The sequence below is a fragment of the Cavia porcellus genome, unplaced genomic scaffold (assembly GCF_034190915.1).
Source record: "Cavia porcellus strain 051 isolate PalLab524CR breed Dunkin Hartley unplaced genomic scaffold, mCavPor4.1 scaffold_2, whole genome shotgun sequence".
Classification (NCBI taxonomy): Eukaryota; Metazoa; Chordata; class Mammalia; order Rodentia; family Caviidae; genus Cavia; species Cavia porcellus.
In genome coordinates, this window is record NW_026947485.1 from 145,955,263 (window position 1) to 145,977,063 (window position 21,801).

The 21,801-nt window shown below is 34.0% G+C and overlaps 1 long non-coding RNA gene across 1 annotated transcript; it reads right to left on the reverse strand.

Annotated features, from left to right (window-relative positions):
- Window positions 1-2,524: 2,524 nt before the first annotated feature.
- Window positions 2,525-11,167, reverse strand: LOC134475304 (uncharacterized). Its single transcript, XR_010046452.1, has 2 exons — window positions 10,065-11,167; window positions 2,525-4,193 (listed from the first exon to the last, which is right to left on the reverse strand). It is a non-coding gene; the product is annotated as an uncharacterized LOC134475304 (long non-coding RNA).
- Window positions 11,168-21,801: the final 10,634 nt, after the last annotated feature.

Consider the following 21,801-nt stretch of genomic DNA (forward strand, 5'->3'; position numbering starts at 1 on the left):
TAATAACAAACTTAGAAAATATATTAAATGGAAGAAAACCAATAAGCCAATAAAATCTATATTTGCAAAAAAAAAAAAAAACAAATACCTTGAATAATCCTTAAAAAAATATGCACAAAAATAATGTGAGGAAAGCATCTAAATACATGAGGTACATTCCATATTCATGAATAGGAAAACTCAATATTGTTAAGATGCAGCTCATAGCAAACCGAATGATAGATTCAATGCAATATCTGTCACAATCTTAGCAATTTGTTTTGCATTTACAAACATTCTAAAATTTACATAGAAGGGAGGATATTCAGAATACAATACTGCAAAAAAAAAAAAATAGAGATGGACACTCCTGATTTCAATACTTGTGATAAAATTACAGTAATTAAGACAACATGGTACTGATGGAAGAACAGACAAACAGAAAAATAGAACAGAATGGGGAGCCCAAAAATAAACAAGCATAAATATTATCAACAGACCTTTAACTAAAGCGCCACAGACCATTCGAAAGAGACAGCATAGTGTTGTCTACAGATGACAGAACTACTAGGCATGCATATGCAAATTTGAAAAAAAAGATTGATTCAACACACAGACTTTATACCTTTTTCAAAACTTAACACCAAATAGATTTAAAGACCTACATAAAATACAAAACAATATGATTCCTAAAAGGTAATGAACAAGAATATTTAGGTGAGCTTCGATTTGATAATGACTTCTTGGATATGACACAAAACCATGATCCGTATAAAAAATTAAGAAACTAGACTTCCTGCCAAAAGAAAACTTAGGCAAGTGATATTACTAAGAGGATAGGAAGTTAAGCCACGCATTAAGAGAAAATCTTTGTAAAATACATATTTGAGAAAAGATTGGTAGCCAAAACACAAAGAACTCTCAAAAACAAAAAAATCCAATGCACAAAAATATAAAATACAAAGAATTTTTAAAACTCTTTAAAAAGATTCCTTTTTCTCCATAGCCCCTCCACCATTCAGTATTGGTTGATTTCTTAATGATAACCATTCTTTCCAGGATTAGATGGAATCTCAGTGTTGTTTTAATTTGCATTTCTTGAAAGACCAGTGATGTTGAACATCTTTTCATATATGTATTTACTGTTTGTATTTTTTTATCTGAGAAATGTGTATTGATCTCAGATGTTAATTTTTAGACTGGGTTTTTTAATTTGAGGAAGCTTGATTCTTTACATATCCCAGACAAAAGTCATTTAAGGGACAATTTTTTCAATTTTGTGGGTTGTCTCTTCACTCTCTCGGTGATTGCTTTTGATGAGCAAAAGCCTTCTCCATTGTTGATGGTTCAGACTGGTACAACCACTATGAAAATCAGTATGGAGATTCCTCAAAAAGCTAGGATTAGAGATTCCATTTAGCTCAGTTATTCCCCTTATGGGTATCTTTCCAGAAGAATTAAAAACATCATACCACAGCAATATATGTGCACGTATGTTTATAGCAACACAGTTTATAATAGCTAAATCTTAGAAACAACCCAAATCTTCCATCAACCAAAGAATGAATAAAAAAGATGTGATCTTTTTATACAATGGAGTGCTACTCAACCACAAAGAAGAATAAATGGGAGACTTTTATAGGTAAATGGATGCAACTTGATATCATATTCATAAGTGAAATAAATCAGACTCACATGTGTAAACTTCATATTGTCTCCCTAATGTGAGAAACTGAGCAAGTATAAACAGAATCCAAAATGAACCACATATATTGTGAAATGGGAAGAAATTGTTGAAAAAGAAGAATAATCTGAGGTGAGGGAAATGGGAAAGGATAGATGAGAAAAAGAAAACATGCAAGGTGGGTACACTGTTATTGCCTTTTAGCTCATTGAAAAGGAAGGTTTGTGTTAATATCAGTCATAGAAATTTTATGCCCATATCTTGTACTCTGAATAACTACTTTAAGATAGTATAATGTATTAACTATTGTTATTCTATTACTTTGTTATGAAATTGCAACTTTTTCCATTAAAAAATCTCAATTTTGAAATTGGCCAAAGGTCTGAATACATATCTCACTCAATGAGACATTCTGTTGATAAAAAACCATGAAATGATGTTTAAAGTCATATGTAATTAGGGACTAATACATTAAATTAATAGGATGCTAATCCCTGCACTCAAGGGCTGAGGCAGTAGGTCTGCCATCAGTTTAAGGCCATCCTGGACTATATAGTGAGACCCTGTCTCAAAAGAAAAAAGAAAAAAAAAAATACCCGACCAGATCAACAATGGGATGCTACTATACTTCTTCTGGAGTAGCTGAAATTCAAAATATGCACAGCAGTAAGTGTTGGCCTCAATGTGAAAGAAGAACCCTCATTCTTATTCATGAGAATGAAAAATTGTACAGCTACATGGGGAGACAGTTTGACTTTTTATATAAAATAAAGACTTTTTCCCAAAGGAAGCAGAAAGCATTCCTTAATATTTACCTTCAGAAGTTGAAAACGTATATTCACACAAAAATGTACACACAAATGTTGATAGTGTTTTTATTCATAACTGCCAAAATTTGGAACCATTCAAGATTTTATATCCAATATATGGAAGGATCAAGAAATTAATGGACTACACATAAAATGGAACATTAATCAACAACATACATAAGTCACACAAAAGACACAGAAGAAACTCATATTCATCGTGGCAAATTAAAAAAAATGAAAAGACTGTCTACTGAATGATTCAAATGCATGACTTTTTGTAAGATGTAAAATTAGCAAAAATATAAACAAAAAATCATTACAAGTATTTAGAAGAAGGTAACAAGGGATGAATAGTAAAATATGGGCAATTTGGGGGCGTTAAAATTATGCTGCAATGGTGGGTATACGTCATTATAAATTTATCAAAAATCATAGGATGTGCAACACAGAGTGAACTCTGATGTCACCATGGATTTCAGGATTAGTAGCAACTTATTAATTATACAAATGTACCATACTAATGCAGGCGATTACTCAGACAGGAAACTGGGCTTGGGGAGGTAAATGAGAACTTTGTATTTTCTCCTCAATTTTTCTATATATCTAAAACTGCTCTAAAAATAAACCTTTTAATTTATAAAAATGGGCAGTGTGAATAAGAAGAATTGGAAGCTAGCAAGAGTAGATACATGGTTCACTGAGGAGACCTGCAGTCACTTGCAGGGCATGAAGACGGGTTGGACTGAGGCAGACATTAGCTGAAAGAGCAGAACACAAATACATTTTGCAGTTGGTCTGAGAATTGCTAATTATTTGGACAAGGCTAAGGAGGGAGGGGAAGTGTCTATAAATGGTTTCTAAACTTTTGGCCACATAATAATAGGAAACAAGCCAAACTCCTGCTATAGATTCTGACAGATTGATATTTTCTGAAGCCACCAACTTGGGTCAGTGTCAGCAGGGGTTTATCAAAATACCCAGAGAATATATTTCCCCAGAAGGATGTAATAGAGTAATATTTTACTTTTACATTTTAGGTTCATTTTTATCCACATTCCATGCCATGTGTCAGAAATACATTACTGTAACATAAGCACATACAACCTAAGAGGTAAAAAGTTATACTTGCAAAACAATATTTGCAATTTAAAGACACACAGAGTTACTTTGACTAACTTAAATATTTCAAATTTTAGAATAAAGTTCTTGCTTTCAAAGGAAATCCAGTATTAAGATACTGCTCACATAGAGGATGTTTCTCCCCTCCCCCACCTTTGAAAAAATGCTCTAAAACAAGTCTCATTCCCCAATTATCTTCAATGTAATCTGAAAGTAGCATGAATGCTTCAAAAGTTTAAATTTAAAATGCATCACATTAGAAGAGAATATAGTAACTAAAATCCAAATAATTTTAGACTTTGTAGTCAACACCTTAAGTTTCATCTGGAGTCAGAGCACATGAGAGAACACTGACGTAATACACAATGGAAACATTATCACAGCTTGATAATGTAGTAATAGGGCGCACTTCTCGTGCTGGTTTCATTAAAATAACATCATAGCCATACAACTCTTGAAAACACCATCTCCAGAGAGATTTCTCCAAACTTATCATCGTATTCAAATAGAATTCCTGTTTTGGTTGGGTTGTACATCTGATTTTCTTCGAGTTTCCAAAAGGTGGTTTTTGAGACCAGAAGACCATAGATCATCCTAGCCTCCTGTTAAAAAAAAAAAAAAATCAAATCCTTTTCCTCAACCAACTGTCCATCTTTACATGTAACAAGCAAATCTCAGGATCTAAATTTCTTTAAAACTGTGGTGGACTTTAAAATGTTCTGGGTGTTTCAACAGTAGCAACCTATAAAGGCTGAGTTACATGGCTGAAATTTGTGTAATCTTGTTTTTCAGTTCTAGCAATCAGAACAGAACCTTGCTATTAAACAGAGAGTCACAGTTTGTAAATCTCCTTCCCCACTTGCCATCCCCACAACTCTGGTGCATCAAGAGCTCCTACTACGGTTGAGGTAAATTTCCAGAACTGAGGTCTGCATAGTCTTGCTTTATGCCAATACTACATCATCACCTCCTCCCCCTCCCCTATTTCTCCTCCTCCTCCTCCTTTAATAGTCTCCTGTCACTGAAGGGAGCACTCAGCATCTGAGCCATGACTTGTCAGGACCAAAGCTTGTGCTCACTGACAGCTATCTGGGAGGAAATGAGCTGGGAGAAATAGATGTGACCAGAGAAAACTTGGAAAGTGAACTGGGAAATTTTAAAGGAAGTGAGGATATTCAAGAGTATTCCTCAATCTCTCATTTTCCCAAAACTATATATGCTGCTTGAAAGCTATCCTTTATCTCTTTTAAATTAACATTAACAAGATCATGACTGTTTCTGCAGGACACAAGGGAACAGTTAAGGCCGTGAGAGGCCATTCATCCTTTTGGTAAAGGGACAGAAGAAATGTACAATTGCCCATCATTCTCTCAGGGTGACTCATCACACGTGACTACTTTTATGTCAAATTGGAGTTTTCTGCATTTCTTCTTGTATAAAAGTACGAGGAATGGTCCACACTAAGATGGGTCACTAAGGTAGCTTACAGATTTTTCTTCCCTTGCGACCTTTAAAGATGATATAAGCATCCATCAGAGTTTGGAGTATTTAGGACATGTGGTAGAATAAATTAAATGAATTAAATAACCCTTGGCTGTCTCTACTGGCTTATGAGTAAGGAAGACAATGGTTGGTACACTCACAATTCAGCTCCTTTTAAACAGAAATAGTATTTCCAGTGTGGCATTTTTTTCTTATTTAAATATAAAAATATTTAAATAACAGTATATAGTGAAAGGTAGAAGTAGTCATTTTAAAAAGGCCAGAAAATATGCTGTGCCACCCTGATACTAGATGTCAAAACAGTACAAACTGCAGTTGAGGTATAAAATTACTTCACTACTACTGTGGAAAAGGTAATGTAGTATAATGAGCCATAGCTCCAAATTAGAAATCATAACTAACGTTAAAATTTCAACTATATGTGATCTATACAGAAATTACTTCAAGTCAAAGTCAACGCCTTGAAATGGAAATATTAGAGTCTTCTGAGTAGACGTGGAAGCAAAGAAAGAGGTAAGTTCACTTCCTTAAAATTTGATGCACTAAGAATTTATTGATCTTAAAATAACAAGTTGATCAAAGCCTGAATATAATAACTGAATGCTGAGTAAAAAGACCACAGCTAAAATGTTTCTTTCTTCTGGCCTTTTAAAAAAGACTACTTACTACATTTCGCCATATACTCAAGCTTTTTGCTCCTTCAAGTGTGAAATCTGAATAGATCTTTATTTTTTATTGCAAAATAGAATTGTCTGTATCTATAATCCCAGTACATTTTATATAGCTGAGATTTATGCTTTTCTTAATTCTAGGGATAGTATCAGTCTTAGAACTTCCCAATCATTGCCAAAATGTATTATTTGAGAGCTCAGCAAGAACCCTCATTTTCTTCGCTAAGTTAACCAACTTTGCCTAACTCAACTGCACCCTGGAAGGTTGGAATGTGGGCACAAACTTTCTGATAACTTCTAACATACACGGATAAATCTATGGTTTATTTTTGTACCCTATGATTCTATATATGAATTTGCCTACAATAAAAATCTGCAGAGGTGTAAACAAATATATACTATCATCAGAATTCTAAGACTGTAATCTAAATATCTACTTAGCTGAACAAGCTCCATGAAATTGATCCCCATGTCCTTGTCAATGTAAAGAATCTGGTTATAGATCTTCCCGTAATTCAGCTCTTTGGGAGACTGGTCAACAGAAAGGCAGGAGGGTGTTAACTTTTAAAGGACTCTCATGGTTCAAGGATCATGATAGTGAAAAATTAAGGAATGCAATGAGCTTTGGGATCTTAGTAGATCCCATCTTAGTAGATGACAACTACTTAGATCTTAACAACAAAAAATTTTGTTTCAACTGACATAACACCTCCTGTGAGATTTCACTTCAAACATTCATTTTATTTTAAAGGCTAACATAAAATTGCCAAAAAAAGAGTATTTCTAAAATGTTCTTTCAGATACGGCCTTAAAATTAAATGTCTAATGATCATTTATTTCCTCTTACATATAATTAATAAGAAACGTAGTTCTCAATTTTCTGTTAACTTTATCACAAAAAACATTGTTTAGAAAAAAATTAATCTCATCTAATTGCCCAACTAAGGCTATAAATGAACTTATAAAGATTGCATGCTCTATTACAGGTAATCAGGTTTCATTCTGTCAATTAACTTATTAATATGTACAGTTAATTTTAGTTATTTTTCTTGGGTTGAGCTTGTTTTTTAAAATTTGCCAAGCAGCAAGTTAAGCCATAGAGTCAGCCTACAGATCTGTTCCACAAAACTACCTCATCCAAAATGGAAAATAATTTCCTGGCCAAAATTTACAAATAAATAAAAATCGTGTGCTTTTTGGTCTGTCCTTCTCAAACTTTCCCCCAAACTCTTTTTCAGTCCTCTTCCAAATTAATGTCCATCTTCACAGATAAAGAACAAGCCAGAAGATTTAAATTTCCTTCAAATGGCATTTCATGACTTTGAAAACCCCACTCGTTTCAACAACAGCAACAGTAGTGGCACAACCCCTCCTCCCGAACGCTGTCGCCGATTTTATCCTTTGCAAGCTTCTCAGAAGCCAGCGCAGTGACACTTGTTCATTCAGAAGAAATCAAGTAAGAAAAGCAGGATTATACTCTGATGAGCATGTACTCATCTCATGTTCAAAGAAATGCTCTGGAAGATTTGAATGTTTTCTGAAATATTAAGCATTTTATGGTCGAAAAAATGTACTTCTCTGTTAGTTCTCATTCTAGGAACAGCTGGATCACTTCTGCAGTGCCTTTGCACCCTCTAATGGCCACTTTAGGACGTTTTTCACTGGGAGCAATTCATTCAAGGGATTCAAAGGTTTCACTTTGTAAATTTGAATTTTTGTTAGAATAATGATATTTACATAATTTACACCTATAACTCTGTGATTTCATAATCCCAAATATTAATTGTGGCTCACACTTCTTCACACTCCTGAGAAACTCTAATTATATAAAGTTAATATGATAATAATTCGGAGACTCCATATTTTCCAATTATGCTGACATTGAAACAAGCTGATAAGAATTTAAGATTCTGCCTCCTAAGTACAAAACAATCCAACAGGAAGGCCATCATCAGGTACTGCGGATCTGATTTCCTGGTGCTGGTATGAGAAAGTGACCATAGAATGCTTGGAACTAGTTTGTGTAAGACACAAAAAGGAATGTTAGCCTAACAACAATGGCAAAAATAAGAAGTCCTGTTAATTATCAATAGCAAGATTAAACACAGATGCACATAGTTTTATTTTAACTGGCTCACATGTTCACAGAACCATTAAACTCATTCGACCCAAAGCATTTTTAAATAAACTAATGATCAATGGTTACTCTTCTATTTAGTTTGACACCCTAATAAAAATATCACTTATTTCCTTTTCTGATAGAAAAATCTCCTTCTATCACTTGGGACTTTACAAGAAGTTTGAATGGCAAGCTTTGTGTCTCAGTTTATGTTGCTGATAATGAAAAGGACACCTGCCTTGTGATGAAGAGAAACAACTGATCAAACTGAAACAGATGTCAGAGAAACTGCTGTGTAAACTATCACATTTCCAAGCTAATTTTTTCATTTCAAGGTGATGCTATATCTCTTAAGATACTTTTAATTTGATGAGAAATGTAACTTGAGCCCTCTCTGGATTTTACATTCCTAAATTTCATTCATATTATATCAAAAACTACTTCAGAACCTGCCCATGTATCTACACATGAATAATTTTGGTTTCAAAGGGCAGCCTATCATTAAGATCACGGAGCCTTAACCAACCGTGTTAGAAATCCCATACAGCCAAATAAAATATGAGAACATAGAAAATACAGTAACACTAAGCTGAAATAAGATATTGCACAGGATGATGCTCCAAGAATTTAAGGTTGCCATCAATTCCCAAAGTAAAAGTGAAATTTAAATGTAAAATTTTAGGTAGCCTGCCTGTAAATGTAGTTAACTCTAAAACAAATAAAATGGCGCTTACAAAGATCACCTTAGGTTCACAGACATAAGGACATTAAGGACATTACCAATTCATCCAATCCAGAACTTCATTGTAAATAAGCATGTTAAACTATATCTCGTCCACATTAAACACATTATCAGATCTAAAAATATTCTTTATCAACAGCTATACTTTTGAAAACTGAAATCCTAAAAGTCATCTCTCTTACAGTACAACATATATATTACATAATATGAAGTTGCTAACTAAACACTATCAGAATCTCATTTTGAATACATGCTTTCATAATAATATTGTTGCCAACCAAAACCTACCATGTAATTATGTGTATGGTTTTTAAGTAATTATGTATATGCTCTGCTAGTGGGCACTGTAAATAACCACTGTTAAACTATATCCTGTTAAATATATCTTACAAAAGACTGGCATTCAAGAACTTGACAGAGTAAAACCCTCACTAATTTTAATTTGGAATTTTAAATCATTCAAATGTATTGTCAAAGATAAAAACTATTACATCCACTCCCATCAACAGAGTCACCCAGGAGTCGTAGTTTGCTTACTGTAAAATGCTAGATCATTTGAGCTGAGCTGTACAACTCTAATTCTAATTTCTTCAGCACTTTACCTTTGCACATGTCTGCGACTATACATTCAGCTCCCCTTATGAAGTAATTCTCTAATTGTAGTGCATGCATTGGGACTTATGAAATGGTATCGAATTATTTGTTTAAATGACTCTCAGTCCTAATAGACAACCATACAAATTCCCTCAAGGCAGAAACTTGATTTGATTCACTTTTTATGTCCCTAGAACTTGACAACTAGTAGGTAGTAGAGAAAAATGATGCTTTTGAAACTTGAAATATCATTATGGAAACCTGCGCTTTAATCCTAGATTCAATAGTTTAACTTTCAACTTCCTTATACGTAATTAATGAATAAAACTGAAATATATTTAAAAAGTAACTAACACAGTGTCTGATATACAGAGGGTACTATATCCACTCAATAAATATCTGTTGTGTTTATTTTTCATGATAACTCTTTCCATTGCTATGTTGTCAAAAGACTTTCGGAATTCTCAAAATTCAGATTAATATCTTATTCTTTTTTTACTCTTTATTGTATGTTGTAATTTAAATATAACCATAGCTATAAAAATAATGAGCATAACTATGTTCAGGAAATCTAGGCATTTGAAAATATTAAACTCAAGTTTTTCCCAGAAATGAAACAGTAAAATATCTTCCAAAAGGGACACTGAAGTTCAGAATTCAGGTTTTTTTCTCTTCTCTTTCCCATCAAAATTTCCTTTTTCCTACTCCTTCAATATTTATAAGACTACGAATAAATGATGTCCACAATGTTGCTTTCATGTGTGTTTCTGCATTTTAAACCCAGTTTAAACTTAGAGAAAGGCCAAGAAGGTAGACTTAATTATGCAGAAAAAAGATGCTTTACCTGCAGTGCACATTCAGTAGACAAAATCCAAAGAAGGTAGGCTGCCTGAAACATTTACAAATCAATTCATTATATTGATTTGGAATGCGCTGCACTGTAATTTAAAACACTGATTACTACAGGACAAACCTGATGAAATTCTATCTCCAAGGCACTTTCACTGGCCTGTATACTTGAGCTGAGAATTTTTCAGAAACAGTGATTTGCCTAACTTTAATACACAGCACCATATGTAAATATTGGGTTGTAACAGAATAATGATAAAAATGTATGAAATTCATTTTGACCTAACCAACAGCTTCCATAAACCATTAATATCTTATTAACAACAGGCAACGTGCCTCTATTTCAAAAAGGATTCATCCCCCATACAATGTATGACCTGTTCCCACATCATTCCCTGCATCTAATGTAACCCTTGAAGAAAATACAAGATTTTATTCTGTACTGTTTGTTTTTCATGGATAAAGCTGCCCCTTGGGGAATCTTTAATTATGCTTAAGAGTCCTTTTAACCTACTCTAATCTCCTGATGATTTGCTATTTTATCTTAATGTAATTTAGAAATGTTTAGCATTTTTCTGCTTATAATTTTAAACTGTAGAGACAATAATATCTGCATACAGTATTTTCTGCAAAATTACATCTGATCACACTCACTAAAATTTAATCACTCATCAAAACAAATCTAGGCATCATGTCAACCAGTTAGAGAAATGGCCAAAATATACTATTTATGGAAAAGACAAATTATTTATCCATCATTTTCTTCATAAAAAAACACAGAACCTAGACAATCCAGGAATCCTGAGAGTGCAGACACATAAAATAATAATTTGCAGCTGACTCATTCCTCAGTCAGTGTGAGAATTAAACCTGAATCCATTAAGTCTCTCTTTTAGTGAAATCTCTCTTGGACTTCAATTTGTTCATTTTCAATGATTCCATTAAATTGCACAATCTCTCAATTTTCTTCTAATTTTAATTACTCTGTGTTCTTAATAAGTAAAACAATTACATTGATAACAGAAATCAACTAATCTGCTGTTACCTGCTATCTAGATGAACTCATAAATCATACATGTTACTCAAAAACACACATGGAACCGTTCTAATCCAAGCAATATTAAACAGTTTTTGATGCATAATACTTCTCATCATTCTTTCTAGTACAATGACACAAAAATTGTGACTATCAAATAGAACACCTCCATGAAGAGAAAAACTCGTTTTCCTCCAGGTTGCTTTTCCTTAAAATGAAAGAAGGATCACAGCAAAAGTATGGCCTACAGCACAAATTATAACTAAAGCACATTTTAAAAATTAGTTTAATAAATGTCAACAATTTAAACTTTCTAAACTTTATTACCCCACTGAATAAGAGTAGTTTTGTTTTAAAGAGCATTCTTAGAGTTTGCTACAAAATTTCAAAATAAGTGCTTTTCATCAATAGAAACAAATATAATCATAATATTTCCCTGAAATTTTAATGGGATCTAAACTATTTAATCTTTCCAGTTGAAACTATTTCGACTTTTTAGTTTATCAAATGTACAAGAAAAAAAGGCAAAACAAATAGACTATTCTCAGTTACTGTACTTGATTCCACAGTTACAAAAAATTCAGAGACTAAATCAATATTTTAAAATATGTCTGTTTTATAACTTTCAACTGTTTACTAAAATAATTCTTGAAGTATAATGAATTAGAGACATTTAAGTCTTTATTTAAAGACTCTACTGATAGCTCTACTCACTCAGCTTGGTAAGATGTTCCTTTCCAGTCTAATCAGATCCCAAAAGCACAACCTTTGCTAACACTGCCACCTGCTGTTGACTCTAAATCATTTTGCAGTTGCAGAACTAGAAATAAAAATAAATGGAATTGTATGAGCAAACTGGCCTGAGAAACATCAGCACAGATGTTAATGACAGTTTGTGCAGAGGCCACAAATTGTTGTTTCTGACAACAGATAAAATTTTATCTCTTCTGTCCTAAGTGATTGAAATGGCGAGAGTCTTTTTGGTCAGATACATGTGATTTAGGTTTTTACACAAACATTTTTTAATGTGATAACAAAGAGGAAAGTTCAGGGCCAAAAAGTGTAAGCAATAAAGGAATGAAGTGATTTTCTTTTAACTGAGTGAACAATGTTGATGTACAACGACAAAAGCATTTATGGAAAGACAAATAAATGTAGAAAAAGGGAGGGGGGCAGATCCAGTTGATGGGTAGATGTGTACATGAGAAATCATTGTTTTCACCTTTCTTTTTGTTGGCACCAAAGATTGAACTCATGACCTCCCGGTTGCTGGAAAGGCATTTATACCACTGAGCTAGACTTCTGGCCCTATTTTCACCTTTCTTTAGTTCTTAGGCTTCCAAAAATCTTTCTGAATAAGAAACTGCAACAACAACAACAACAAAAAAAAAAATAACACACTAATATTTTCAGTTTGCTTCAGCAGAGCATCTAAATTTCATAGAGTCTGAAAGAACACTAACATTGTATTAGATTTAATGGGCACTTTAAAGCCTGAGGATTGAAACACTTTTTCATAGAACATCAAGAATCTCACTCTTCTCCAACCCTCCAGTTTCGAGAACCACTGTTTCCAGCAGGCTTGGGTGTCCTTGAATGCCCAGCTATGCAACTGGAGAGCTGAGCCACACTGCTTAAGGAGAGAATAGAGTGCATGGCAGAACGGTGAGCGCACCCAGCACTTTCTTCGTGTCTCATCCTGTTGCCTGCAAAGCTGAATCCATTGTTCTAATTTCCACATCAAACAGCAAAACAGTTAACTGAGAACTTTTAAAAAACATATTCAAGAGGACAAAATCATAAAAAATAAGGAAAATTCACTTTTAATTTCCTTATTTTTAATAAGAAATCTAACCTGTGTACAGTAGACAGCTTTGGATTGTCTGTCCAAGCCTCATTCTGTGAATTTCTCCTGTGCCTTCCTGATCCATAGAAATCTACATTCTGTATTCCTAGCTGGCACAGCCTAGTTCTCTCTTTGGAGAATTGAGATCTGATAACAGAAAGACTGGTTCAGTTTGATGCAATTTTATGTGATGACATGGAAACTTGGAAGCAATTGGGGCTTTCACTAGCACAAAATACATGAAAATACAGTGAGAATTGCTCCTATGTAAAAAATAAAGAAGGAAACGCACAGGTTATTTGAAAAGGAGAAAAGAAACTGGGTATGGTGGTGCACAAAAACCTGTAATCCCAGCACTTACGAGGCTGTGGCAGGAGGAGGGCTGTGACTTCGAGGCCAGTGTAAGCAACAAAAGCAAGGTCAAGGCCAGCCTGCTCTTCATAGTTAGACCCTGTCTCAAAAAACAAAACAAAGACAGACAATTCATGGCAGCGTTCTAATCCTACATGAGCACAGAAGGCTTTCCGCCCACAGGCTCCATGACACTCCCCTGCAGTCCACATAACTCTCCCTTGCATTACAGCAACACTAGTTTAATGTAGGATTCTATGTTATTAAAGACAAAGCCTTGACTTTAGCAATTAGACGATTCAAAAAAAAATAGTGCACGGAAAATTTTGATACATCACCAAACTACAACTCCAGGCAACAAGTGAAAGACTAAAAATGTAGAAAATTGATCATGAGATAAAATTTTAGAGATAATCCTGTCACAGACAGCTGCCATGTTTTCCTCGAGCTGAATCCAACCCTAGGAATTGCAATGATGCCCATAGCAGACTGCATTATTAGTCCAAATTATTCACCTCTCTTCCTTCTAAACGTCTTTGGGATTCCTGCTTAGGGGAGAAACTTAATTCCCACCCCATAATCTCAGGCTTGACTATGTGTCTTACTTTGCCTAATCCAAAGTAAACTGTAGTGACTTTTGGTGTTACCAAGCAGAACTTAAACTTTGTCTTGCAGTTCCATCATGGTTTTCTTTTGTCTTTGATCACCCAAGAAAGAACAATGTGAGATATCACAGCAACCTTCAATAGACAAGGACAGAAACAAGAAATGTCTGTATTATTATCACTGAAATGTAAAGTTGATTAGTCTACAGTATAACCCGACAAAAATGTCAGTGCATATCTCAAACAGATTTTTGTTATAAAAATGCTAATGCATAAAATGTAAATATTTCAGAATGAAGTTCATTTGCTTATTGCTAATAAGCTTATATTTTAAATAAATGCTTTTAGTTTTTAAGCAATCATGCTGTTAATGACTTTAAGGATGTTTACACATAATAATTACCAAAGCATAGATTTATACTTTCATTCACTCATCTAAGAATTGCCAACATGTTTATCAAAAAGCATATTTCTTGCTAAAAGATATTTCTAAGATATTCTAGTGTTAGTGTGCATATTTTACTAAAATCTGTGGATACAAAACAACAATAGATAGAAAAGTTCTTACAAATTCCATATTTGCCTTGTATTTTATGCAAACAACTTAATATCAAGGATCCTAAGTCTTTCAAATAGTACAAACTCAAAGGCAAATGTTGACATTGGTCTCACTTTCTTTGTTGCTTTATACTCAGTGGCCTTAAATTTTATACAAATTTCATACTAATTCTGCTATTGTCTAAGTATTTTTTCTTAAAACAATATATCATATTTAATAAGGCAATTTTAGTAACTAGAAATAGTTATCAGAAAGATAAATCAAAGATGAAGACAATTCCATACATTCTGTCACTGTAATTAGCTACGCAGTCTCAGATGAATCATTCTACCTTTCTAAGCCATTGAGTTTGCATCAGAAAATTGAGGATGATTATCTATCCCCATTGCATAAAATAGGAACCAAATAACACAGTTTTAAACTCTTTAAAGTATTACAGTTATAGTTATTTACATTTGTATTAACTCTAGATTCCTTGGGTTGATCACAGTACACATACAAAAGGCCCAAATCCAGGTCTATAACATATTGCTTTGACTCCTGACCTAAAAAGAGCACAGAGGGTCACACAGAAGCAGCAGACTGAAGGGAGCAGGTAGTTGCTCTAAAACTTAGACTACAGGCTAAACTATTGATGAACTCCGTCATTTTGAAAACTACCACTACTACTTCGACCCTAGTTATAACCAATCCTATTACTTCTCCACCATTTTAACCACAATAAAATCCATTCATGCAAGAATTTACTCATGCAGTTCACTTAAGGATTCTAAGTAATCATTGGATAAAAACCTCATTTTATTAACAAAACCACTTTAATTTCCACAATAATAAAGAGATTAAAAATAACTCAAAAATTTAAAGTACTTATGCTAGCATTGCTGTAAACATCACACATGCATTTACTCATGGACTCCTTATAACAATTGCATGAAGTGATTATTATTAATTATTATTCAGATAAGAAACAGGGTGTGGATTAAGTTATTGGCCCTAAATCACAGCTCATATGTAGCACAATCAAGTTGCAAACCCCAGAAAGTAGCACTGAAACTATTTTAACCAAATATTATCAGACCTATATGATCAAAGCAAAAGCAACTGTGGAAAGAAATGAAATTCATTTGTATGAAAAAAATGAAAAACATTATTTCATTAACACCTACCAAGTAATCTTTTAAATAATCCCATTTACTTGAATTATTATTAAGTCCCTTATTGGTAAAAACCACATAAATTCATCAAATAACATAAATGTTCGTCTAAATTCATTACAGCCTTTGCTACCTTTTTTCTTTCATTGACATTTCAATATTAAAAATTCATATTCTCCAAATTTGAATTGCATTTGAAACCCTCAAGAATCACAAGGTACAGTTCAATTTAAATAATTTACATTTGATATATTCAAGTAACCTCAACCTTTTAAATAAAAGAAAATATCTTATCCCCAATATCAGAGAAAGGTGACAGAGGTCCATTACTTGCAGGAGAAAAGAGTCAACCATTTCTAAGGAGACTGACTCCTAAGAAGAACAAATTTGACAAAAGTGAGCCAGAATTTTGTGATCTGTCCATTATATTAAAAAGTACGTTTTTCATTCTAATTTGCCAACTGAAAAAACTCTGATAAATTCCAAAAGAAAAGCCTGTATATTTTTATACTTACATTTGTTCAAAAAAAGTTATCAACAGAAAAAATGGGAATTATATTACACGTGTCAATATGTCACAAAATAACAATTACTAAGGGAATAAAAGCTTCTGTAAATTTTCAAAATGACCTTCCTTGCTACTGTAAAATGTAAAAAATGAAGACAACAATTGGAAAATGTCTGCATTTTAACTTTTAAGAGGCTTGGGAAGGATCCGCTCTCCCTCTAGACTGTATCTGTTGCTTTTCTTATATCAATAAGCCCACGGGGGCATCTATGCACATTTCCAAATTTCAATAATAACTAAAGTATTAAATAACTAATCCAGCATAATGCACTACTGCAAAGCGGAGTGTCTGGCCAATATACCTCTTCAGAGAGATACTGTAATTGCCTCACTCCACTTTCAATGACGATCTATAATGAAAGTTGCTTTTTAGGCTTAACCTAGAGCTATCCCCTGTGGGAAAAGATTGAGTCTTTGTAAAATGTGTTACCGTTTACTAATAAGAATGCAGAAGCTGCACAACTGATGAACCAGCAAATCTGCTCTGACTTATTTAGTCTTTGCTGAATGAATTTGAATATCATCAAAATACATTATCCTTATCCATAACCTGCTTCCTCTGATTTCCTCTATCCTCACATTCACTTCAAAAGGAACTTTTTAAGCACTTCAATATTTTATGTACTTGTGCTAGTCCTACGACAGTGTATAAAACAGCAAAAAAATTTTCTAAAGGACAAAAATGAATCTTTCAGTAAGAAAAGGTTACAGGTGAGATTTCAAAACCTGGAGGAAAACAGAGAACATTTACACAGAAGTATTTATTTACATTTGATATGGATACATCATAAACACAATTTCTTACCTAAAGTAATTGCAAAATTATATTCCTTGAATATTTATCATGGACCATCAGAGAAGCACGGTGAGCAGATGCAAACCCCCACCATGACTAGCTATCTTAACTCGAACGCACCGCACATACTAATAATTCTCTCTCCTTCCTTCTCTCCCTCCTTGCTTCCCTTCTTTCTTGACATATTCACGGATTCATTTAACTTCTGTTGAAGGCAGAACACATACTGTGCATGCCTCTTGCATGCAAAGGGGAGCAAGATAACTGTTCTGCCAAAGAAACTCCTAATGTTTCAGGTGACAGAAAAAAATAACTATATATACTCTAAAACTGTAGGGGCAAGGTTAAATTACAGTGCCTTGGGGGCAGACAAAGAGTGAAGTTCAGTTTCCCTAAGACCGAACATTAAATAGTAAATGCACAAGGAAAGGTTGTATGGGTGAGCAAGCAGGGTGAAGTAGGGAGACTCAACAGAAGAACAACAGGAGCTCACGTGGCTTAGCCACTTTAATTATGCAGCTGTGCTTGCTGGGTAGGAAACAGAAAAGTGACAGAGTTCTCCCATACCCAAGGGTCCACAAGAGTTACCAGGATAGAGGGAAAAAAATATTAGAACTTCGTTTCAAAATTATTCCTACCATTTTCTTGTAAAATTCTATTTTTGTACAATGTATAAAATATATTTAATGTTTTAGCATTTAAACATTTTATATGTGTGTAACTTATAAGTAAATAAACAAATATAAATAGCACATGTCCTCAGAAAAACTTAAAAGCACAAATGAAGAACTATCAGATTTTTAAAGATCACCCTGGCTATAACCTGGGAGGAAAATTAAAAGAAAACCCGAGACGAAAAAAGCAGTTATGAAGCCACTACAGTAACCCTGCTGAAAAGACCTTACAGGATGACTGTGGCTCTGTGAGAATGCCAAGGACAAAGCAGAGACTTCGTATGAGAAAAAAAGATTATCAACTATAAATCAGTTTGCTTACATTATTCATTACATTTTGGTCCTATACAGTTCCACAAAGATAATTTATACATCATTCAAAAGCAGGCTTACAAACCAAGTTATAATGTACTATTATCTTATTTAAGATCATTAATATTCATTGATTAAATTACATTCTGATTTCATGACACTGATTTTAAAAAAGAAATGTAATCACTATCCTGGCCACATCACTCTCATTTTAGTCATGTAAGTGAAATTAAAGTCTTGATCGTAGAAGATGGGGAGGAAAGAGAAAGAACATAGGAATAGGGGTGGGGACTGCTACTGGCTACCATAATACTAAAACCGGCATCCAGAAGGTACATATAAAAAGGCCAAAACCAGTTCTATACCATGTGGCTTTGCCTCCTAACCTAAAAAGGGTACAAGAGGGTTACAACAGCCCATTCTGTCACTCTGGGGATGGCATAAAGATAGAATGTCTTCTCTTCTTTTTATCCGATTTTATAGGCCAAGGATTTTAAAATAAACCTGTACCCAAATATATCAATTTCCCTTGTTAAGAAAAGAGAATGGCAATCTTTAATTCAGTTTGAGTTACGCTTTATTGTCTGGAGTTTAGCTGGATTTAACAAACTAGAGAAATTTTGAATAACTGATCACCATTACACTTTAGTTCTGGAAAAAATAAATTTTCAGTAATAGGATTTGATTAGGTTGTATCTTCAACTACTATTACCCAAGCGTTTTAAGAGCGTCTCATACATTTTTGAAAGAATTAATAAGTGAATTGCTGTTCAAATTTTATTTTAGGTCAAAAACCTGGGTCTATATAAGAAGTTTCATATTGGTAGTGCTGTTACCAGAAAAGTTTCATGTGATTTAAACTGGAAATATTTTCTTTAACTAGGACAAAATGAAATATTATAAGAGATACCCCTATTGGCATTTTCTAGCAGATAGTAGCTCCTTATCCTGACTTTCCATGTATTTCCAATAGACTTTGCTAACTGAGCTCTTCTTTTAAGCCATCTTAATTTTCCCACAATTCTGTCCACTGTTTTTATTGGAAGTGACAAAACAGTATAAATGGGAAGGAAGTGTGTTCTCAAGGATTTCACTCATCAGAGTTTATAATACATATACATTTAGCATTTTAATGTCAATGTTAAAATTCATTGTCCAATGTTGAAAACCAGTATTTTAGCTTTAAAAAGCTAGAACAGCTTTGGAATGACAACAGTCCTCATAAAAGGTACAATATTCATATAATTTTTCAAAACTCTAGAAATTTACTGAATTCAGTCTGACAGTTGTGTTCAGAAAATAAAACCAGAATATCATCTTACAGATTCAAGAAGTGTTAATCATTCTAAATTTCATCCCACTTCTTAATGTATTCCGAAAATATCATAGCAATCAGCAATGTATCATTGTTTCAGTGATAGCTGAGGAGGCAATAGAAATCCTCTCTGGGACACTGAAATCAGACAAGTTAGGACAGGTAAAAGAATACTGACTGGCTCTTTATTTAGAAACAACAGAGAAGGTGCCCTCTAATCACAGTAAACTCATTTCAGTTTTTTAGCCCAAATTTTCAGATTTCCTTCAGAACTAACCTTACATCAGGCTCAAAAACAGAATATATTCACCTCCAACAGTAAATTAACTGACATGTGAGCACATAACATGTGGCTTTAAATACAGCACTAAATTACCCGTCCTCCACATAGCAAGAATGGGCTCTGATTCATAGAGCAGGTAACAAACCTAAGGCTCTCAATCATGGCTGAAGGAATTTACGTGCTCTGCAGACATTCACTCTCCACAGAAGGTCATCGCTTCACAGCCTGGGAAATAATCCCTGCCAGCCGACTTGGAAAGTGCCTGAGGCATCGCTCCTAAGAGGCATAACTCGTCTTCTTTCAAGGCTAGAGGTCAGAGCCATGATCACAGCTCCGTCAAATTTAAAGCAAAAAGTATCTAGGGTCAAAAATATCCTAAGGAAAAAAATTGAAGACTAAAACTCAAAAATATATTGCGCTCCTCTGGGCTTTGGCACTGTGATGGAAAAACTTGTTGCAGAATATTAAATTTAGATTTTTTTTTCATCTGAAAGCTTCAAAATAACTAAACTAAAACTGCATACAAAATCTGATGGATGTCACACTGCAATCAGTCTTGAGGACATTTTTAAATGCTACAAATCCATTTAAATGCTCATCAACTGAGACATTCTAAAAAAGAAAAAAAAAATCAAGGTTTAAGTGACTTAAACCTGAAATGTGAACAGGGGCTCCGTGATTAAATTACTGCATCAGTTAACTTGAGTATACAGAAAGAATGCTGCTCTCCCAAGCAATGTTAATTCTGCTCTGATCAGGCAGGTACCTCCTCCCATCAGCACAACTCACAGGGTAAAGGGAAGAGATGATTTGTAAAAAAGAATAAACTGCTGTTTGGGAACGAAATTGATGTTTGCGTGAAAAACACAGTCATTTTCATATACTTCCAAGAGTAAAAACTCTGAAAATTGTTTTTGAAAATTGGAAGACAGGTGGAATTACCATTAAAGTCAACAAAAGTGGCTCGGTACTCATAAAAATCACAAATGAGTGCATTTAAAGATGAATGGCATTTCTGGATGGAAATCACAAAGGCTATAATGTTTTATTTCGGTCATCTCTACCAACTGCTGCTACACGCTGTCATTTTCAGAAAGGGAAAATGTTTTGGGAACAGCGGAATGAGCACGACATGCCTAAATCAGGAAGTCGGTGGCTACCGACAGCAGTGTCAGGATTGAGTCTACCAGGGTTCCTGGCTATCAGGGTTTTATGGTGTGCTTTTCTGACATACCTAACACTTCCTAAACTCTGCTGCTACTTTAGTATCTGCATATTAACCTGTTTTTACCTCTAAATTTGTTCTTACTGTCTTAAAAGGTGAAAAAGAAAAATTCTCCATCAAATCTATTTTGTTCCATCACTGTTCCTCAACCTTCAAAACTCAGTCCCGAGGGCACCTCCTTATTGTATCCTGTATCCCTCAGCTTACAGCACAAGGTTCATTTTCAAATATAAGATCTACTGAATAACTCATAGCTCTCTACCAAAGGTAAATGTCAGTTCTGCTGTGTACCTTGAAGTGCTTCTAAATTGCCAAAAAAGGGAATAAAAATCTGGAGAAGGCTATATCCTGCCTTTTACATGCCTTAAACAGAAGACCACCACTTTCGTCAACAGTACAGTAGTGAGAAATAGTCACAAGGCCAAGTCTAGCTGCAAGGAACCAGGGCGAATTCTTCTCAGAATATCTGGGAAAGAAGAAAAAAGACATTGGTAAGTATTTTAAGTCTCCATTATACCTTTTCTGATCCTTCCCTATAAATCTATACTGAGTGCCTCTTAGTATTTATGTTTAACATGTTACAGTTGACCCTCAAATAACAAGAAAGTGATTATAATTAGAAGAAATACAGAAAAGACATTTCAAAAGGGGAAAACAGCTAGACCAAAGGTCCAAAGACCAGGGCAATCTTGGTATATTCAAGAATGCAAAATATGCATGTAATGTATATAAGTTAGAAACTCCTCTGAGAACTGCATGCAGTGTTCAAGATATCCTTGTATTGAATTTACCTCTAAATTTTACAGATTTAAAGCACATTTCCTGCCACATTGTATTGGTGTCAGATACTATTTTTAGCTACCTTACATGTGAATGGAAATTAACCATTACTGTAAAAGATTTTTTTAAAAAATTAAGCTGTCAAAAACAAAACATAGCTTAGAGAAAAAGGTGAGGCTATCTGAAGTGTTAATGCAAAAAAATAAAAAGAAATGTCTCCAGACAGTA